At 41.6% G+C, this 6,833-nt stretch overlaps 1 long non-coding RNA gene across 4 annotated transcripts; it reads right to left on the bottom strand.

Annotated features, from left to right (window-relative positions):
- Positions 1–237: 237 nt before the first annotated feature.
- Positions 238–6,537, bottom strand: LOC107375010 (uncharacterized). Of its 4 annotated transcripts, none has more exons than XR_011520884.1 (5): positions 6,459–6,536; positions 3,005–3,162; positions 2,037–2,297; positions 1,793–1,837; positions 238–1,648 (listed from the first exon to the last, which is right to left on the bottom strand). It is a non-coding gene; the product is annotated as an uncharacterized lncRNA (long non-coding RNA). The 4 variants fall into 4 exon arrangements; XR_011520885.1 differs by having other exon boundaries at positions 2,182–2,297; positions 6,459–6,533; XR_011520882.1 differs by having other exon boundaries at positions 1,793–2,297; positions 6,459–6,537.
- Between the last annotated feature and the right edge of the window lie 296 nt (positions 6,538–6,833).

Raw genomic sequence — 6,833 nt, 5'->3', positions numbered from 1 at the left:
CAGGTCATTTTAAACATATTTTTGAAATCGTTTTATACTTTATTTTTGAGATTTTTATCTTGAAAGGTGCTATATAAAAGATCGTCTTCTTCCGACAGTTACGCTCACATAGGCAAGTATTGGTGAGTGGCTGTGTTTGACTGTTGATGCTCAGTGTGTTTTATTTCTACAGTGAACCAAATTCACCTCACACTGCCCAGAGTTTGTTCTTTAAAACACAAAAGTAGCACTAAAAAATGTGACTGATCCAGTTTATTTTGGACCTACCTGGGGGGCTGGAGATTGTGTGATAAACAATGGAGGCATGAAGCATGTTTAATCAAAGAGCTCATTTAGAGAGCTTGCACCAATACAATAGCACTTCCCTTCCTCACTTGGGCCATATCATTCTATAACACAACACAGGAGGGAGGAGGGTGCTACCATTAACTGAACATCATCCCATAACACCCCCATCCACCCCTTTTTTTGTGTGTTATTAGGTAACATCTCAAGTGCATTTTAGTATTTCACAGCATTACAACATGAACTCATATAAATGAACAATATTCCATTTTTTTAACAACAGATACTGTCTACAGTCCTTGCTATAGGTTCAGTTTTTTTGGCACCCGCTGTTCACTGTGCTGCTTGTGGCATAGCTGTCCCTCCAACCTCTGCTGGCCGTAGATCGACGTGGTTTTGCCTGTAGTATGTTCCTTCCACATCCACCAGGTACAATCTGGGACCCACTAGCTGCATACAGACTCCTCTTCTCCACTTGCCTGTCCTGTGTCGGGGCAAAGGCTTCATCATATTATGTCCGATGTTCAACTCAGGCAGATCTCTGGCTGACCTGTCGTACCAGAGCTTTGATGTTTGACCCGCAGTCTGTCTAGAACCCCAGTGATCACACTTGGCTCCAGGAGCGCATCAGCCTTTGGAAGTGGGGTCCTCAATCTGCGAGACATCAGCCTCTGAGCTGGGCTGCTTGACATGCCCTCAGATGGTGTCACGATACGAGCTAGGAGGTGGTTAGGACCCAAAAATGCAGAACCCAGGATGACACGAGGGAGAAGTGGAGATAAAGTAAAATCCTTTTATTTAGGATGAATGAAAACAAAAATAAATCCAAAAGGGCTGCAGCCAAAACTGCAAAATATCCAAAAAGCTGAGCTGGAGATCCAAAAACACAAGAGACTAAGAGACACTGGAAGCACTAGAGATAACGCGAGAAGAGAGTGACAGAAGCACAATGGACCGACACAACACTGAGACAAGGAGAGGGTTTTATACACTGGGGCTGGAGTGATAGGAGACGAGGAGCAGGTGTGTGGAGAACTGGCACAGGTGAAAACAATAACTGTGAGGAGGAGCAGGGGAGGACACCAGACCTGACTGGCAAAGGACACACACACACACACACACACACACACACACACACACACACACACACACACACACACACACACACACACACACACACACACACACACACACACACACACACACACACACACACACACACACACACACACACACACACACACTTTCTAGTTTCTTCTTCTCAGCAGGAACATAAGGAAGATGGTGCTGAGCAGAATACAGAGTGTGCACACGGTGGGAACAACGATCTCGGTCACCATCTCCATGTGGCTGGTCAGCGGGTCTGCAAAACACATTTAAACTCATTAAAAACAAACATTCAGTGCTGACAGTTTACAAAGCTAGCGTTAGCGCTGAAGCACAACACTCAAAGGGTTAACATTTCTCACCTAAATCAGATTTTATGTGATCACGAGCGATTTCTTACCATGTATAAGTCTTAGAATATCGACAGCAGTACTCCGCTGTTCCTCTAATGAAAGAAGAGAAAATACTCAGAAGGGATTAGCGGCAATTTAACCCTTGGTGGACTGCATGCAGCCGGTGGGAATAGGTCAGAAAGCAGTGACATTTATGCAAGCAACAAAATTATACGTTGTTAGAAAGCATAGCTAACGCTGAAGGCGTTATGTCATCCTGATTTGTGAAATATGTTTGTCAAAAATACGTACTTGATCAGATCTCAGCGTGCTTGTAAGAAAAACCATGGAAAGTGGTGTTTAGTTGCAAAAATGTCAGTCTGTTAGTCAGATTTCTGACAACACAGTCAAAAGCAAACAAAAATAAAAACCAATGGCACTCATGTCATGCATGTACCCTGAAGTTCTAGACTTCATCATGCAAAGGCCAAACCTCTGGCATCTCTGCATGTTCCTTGGATTCTCTTCTAGAAACCTCTGGCATCTCTGCATGTTCCTTGGATTCTCTTCTAGCTGGAGGGCAAACAAAGAAGATATCTCAGATATTCTGCAGGTTTAGAGTTTACATCAGTCTTGTTACTGATAATTAGCTAAAATGTGCTCTGATGGGTTTAAGCAACATAAACACACATTTTAGTCCAATTATGATAATTGTTGTAATAATCGTTTTTATATTTGGGCCAGAATCTTAATTTGTTTACCCAGCTAGTTGTTTACCTTGAGTGGTTAAAACTGCAGGTGGGTTTGGTTTAGTTATAGAAAGATATCTCATTTTAACTTAAATGTTTTGTTAGAAATATCAGGTTTTAGGTCAATTCTGTTTAAATAGGATGCTTTGCTGCCCCCGTGTGGTCAGAAATATACAATCAAAACGTTGCTTGTTTCCGGTGTCGCCTCAAAAAATCACGGGTTCGTTTTCTTTTAAATTAAATAAAATATCAGCAAAGGTGTTTTATTTTGGCAAATGCATAGCTCAAGGCAAGTAAATCAGATTTTCTCTAGATTTATTTTGAAAAGCTCAATCATGAATAATTCAACCGTACATCTGCTCTGCTAGTAGCAGAGGTGGAAAGAGTACTAAAATTTCCTAATTAAGTACGAGTACCAATACTTTGACCATTTTTTACTCAAGTACAGGTAAAAGTACTTGCCTAAATTTTTACTCAAGTAAAAGTAAAAAGTATCATAAATAAAATGTACTCAAAGTAAAAGTTACTTACATTTTTGTCAGCGTAAGGATGGCTACATCTAAGTAGTGCAAAATCACAACGCCAGGTCACAGTTCGCTCGTGTAAAGGCACGCAGATAGGGTGGGGGTGGGGGGGATCTGTCCCCCTCAGATTCAGATCGACCCTGATCCGTCCCCCCCCAACTAAGGCTACAAAGAAAACAAAATCGGAGGTTAAGCGCTTGAAGCTCCTTTTTCAATTACACTGAATGCAGCATGACATAAACAAACAGACTACAGAGGCGCCAAAGGAGTTGTTGCTAGGATGCAGGATGAAGCGAAAAAGACAAGCAACGATTACTGCGTATTTAAAAAAGACCAACAGTGTAAGTAGGCGGGACCGATCTGTCTGTTTATGCATGTTGGTTCTAGTTTCAGTACATTGTTGTCAGTGTTGGGGCTTACTCGTTTTAAGCACCAAAGTTTTTAGAGTTTGAAAAACGTCTCCCGCCGAGAGGCTCCCAGTCAGGGAGAGGAGGAGATGCGCGCAGCATGAAGAGCGTAAATATTAGATAAAACGTATAATTGCCGGCAGGTCTGGTCTTTGTTGACTGATCACTTTGTCTGGTAATGACTGACTCTGATTGTGAAGCAGAATATTGACTCTGATGAAGAAATTCACTCATCCAGCCGGGACGATTGATGCTGCTGCAGCATCAGACAGCTGGTGCTGCACGAGAGGTGTGTGGAGTTTACAAGCTCCAAACGTTGGGTTTGATGTTGGTTTAACCTTCTCTGGGACGTGATGTATGTAGAAATGATGGTAAAACACCGCTAACGTGACAGAAGTAGCGACAATGTAAAAAAAAAAGTCGTAAAATAGAGGCAGAGGCAAATGCGTTATATATGGAAGTCAAGAGTGCCACATAATCAATAAAAAAAGTAAAATATAAAATTTTAAGAGATTTATATATATAATGTAAAAATACGAAGGAACATTTGTTGGTCAGGCTGAAAAGTTTGGGAACAACTGCTCTAAGTGATAGGTGAATCTCGTTTTTAAAATATATTTTATGTGCAGTTTTTTTTAGGGCTTTTATGTTTTCTGTAAAGATTGGTATGCTGAAAATCATTTAATGTTTAGCATAAAGCATGAGGTTTTGGTTAGTAATTGATTGGAAGAACAACAAATGACTGAATTAAATAGTGGGGCGCGTCTGTCAGTGCGCCCCAGGGCAGCTGTGGCTACATCGTAGCTCATCACCATCATTGTGTGAATGTGTGTGTGAATGGATGAATGACACACTGTAGTGTAAAGCGCTTTGGAGTCCTTACTCTGAGAGGCGCTATACAAGTACGGATCATTTATCATTTATAGTGTTGATCAGGCAGAGCTTTGTTGCCAGCGTTCCACTGCATAATGGCTTCAAACACGTAGATAAATGTTAGTTTTTACGTAAACCATTGGATGAAATTACACAAACTGACTGAGCTCTAGTTAAGGCGCTTGCAATAGTTTGTGTGTGTGTGTGTTTGGGGGAGGGTACATTGGAACTTTGTCCCCCCCCCCCCCCCCCCCCAGTTTGAAAATCCTATCTGTGCCCCTGCTCGTGTGCGCACACACACACACACACACACACACACACACACACACACACACACACACACACACACAGTGCACAATGATCGGATGAGTTTTTTCTAGGGTTGTACGTTTCAATTGTGATTAAAATTATTTTTTATGTTGAGAAAAATATATACTTTTTTAGATGTCATCAGTATGTGAGCTATCAATGTTTTCATGACAAAACTAACATGAGACTGTGCTCTAACCTGTCACATAACATAACAAGCCAAATTAAATTCAAACATTTCAAACGGACCGTATGACAGCCTTCTAACGATGGCCCTGCCCTACTTTACCTCTACATTACAGTTCCTTTATCCGTGTCCATCCTAGAGCTCCTCTCTGACTTTTAAAGTTAGCAGAGTTCATCCTTGGTAGTGGGTTCACTCACTCATGTAACCCTTCACCACTGAAATCAGTTTGTTCATTCCAATCCTCCTAAATAATCCTCCAATCATCCAGCTGGAATCCTTAAGGGTCCCGTAACGTCCATCCTGTCAGAACAGGCCTTGGGAGCCCAGGTGTTACTAGAACTAATGGTGTCTCCTCACCAGCGTGAGCCTCCAAACTGTGAAGGTTGGTCTCCAAACATGAACTTTAAATTCATGCATTTATCTCCTCTTGTAACACTTTAACATGTTTTAAAAGGCTTGTATCATGATATGTTACACCTCCCAGACCAAAGATCGGTACAATATAAGGTAAAACATTATCGTAGACACTATTGAGACGTCATTATTTAAATAGAAGTTATTTTTGTTCACCATAACTTCAACCAAGAAATAAGATGTATGGATTTGATGAAACCACGTGGTGTCATGCAGTCCTATATGTGTAACACACACACACACACACACACACACACACACACACACACACACACACACACACACACACACACACACACACTGCAGCATGTTAGAATCATTTGAATGACTAATTTAACTACACTGAACTGCTTTTGTAATAATTTAATCTCTTATTCTGGAGTAAAATAAAGAAACAAGCTAAATCATCACATATCTGTGGCATCAAGAAGCATCTTGTGAGTTCAAACACAGGGATGGAGCACAATGTTTACACCTGAAATAGTATCAGGATTCCATGCTTTCGTTCTTTTTAAACACGGAAACAGTTTTGTTTACCTGTTTTGTAGCTACAGTTTCGCCGACACAGCAAGAACACACCTAAGATGTTCAAAGAGTACCCGGATGTTTTAACTCACGGAGGCCTGCAGGTCTTCTGTTTTATGAGCAAAGCTATGATAATCCGCTCGTAATGAGCGCTAAACGTTATTTTGACGCTGCCGTGCGGAGCGGTAAGGAAACATTTCAAACACGGAACCGAGTCCGGCTACCGAACCGAGCAGAATTCTGATGACGTCACACCGGTGCGCGAAGGTGCGAGTTCCAACCCACAGCAGAGGAGGGAGACAGGAGGTAAACAGTGAGTGTGGATCACAAGGACAGAACTGAGGTTTTTGAGCAAAACTGCGGTAAAAATGGCTTTGTTCTCATTATCAAGTGTTAACCCCCCCCCCCCCCCCCCCCGGGTTTAGACGCTGCGCTCGTGCAGGTGTCTCTTTCTGTTCCGACGCTGCGACATGCAATATTTTTAATTTATTAAGTCTACAATTTATTTTTACTCAGTAACGGATATGATTTAAAATGTAGCGAATTACAATAGTTTTTTTTATAAAATACTTAAGAAAAAGTAAAAGTACAGATTTTCAAAACGACTAAAAAAGTATGAATACACAAAAAACTACTCAATTACAATAACGTGAGTAAATGTAATTCGTTAATTTCCACCTCTGACCGGGCATAACAATTTTGTTGACCACAGAGATTTGCACATTTACATAATACTGTTCCTGTACCTGGTGTAGGGTGGCTGAAACAAGTTGACGCTCACGCGGATGCTGACGCAGACGCTGGCTAGTCCCGCGATACTTGCATGAATGCACGTGACGCTCTAGAACGTTGTTACGTTGCAGCTTTGATGACGTCACTTTGTGACTTCATCACAGACTACACCACACTCAGCTACCATTCCGAGACATTGTGACTTGCTCTCAGCAGAGAATTTTTTCTCCTGTCTTCAACACTTTGTTTCTTTGTAGCGTTTTAGCAAGTGTGTTTTACAGTCAGTATTATTGCTGTGTTTCTATAAACCATTAATCCAATGGCACAACAGAAAACCACGGCGACTGCCCAACAGGCCTCCATGGACCAAGTTACACTTCTGAACGAAG

This window comes from Nothobranchius furzeri, chromosome 1 (genome assembly GCF_043380555.1).
Source record: "Nothobranchius furzeri strain GRZ-AD chromosome 1, NfurGRZ-RIMD1, whole genome shotgun sequence".
In the NCBI taxonomy this organism is placed as follows: Eukaryota; Metazoa; Chordata; class Actinopteri; order Cyprinodontiformes; family Nothobranchiidae; genus Nothobranchius; species Nothobranchius furzeri.
The sequence above is the reverse complement of the archived record's forward strand: the minus strand, read 5'-3'. Positions and strand labels throughout refer to the sequence as shown.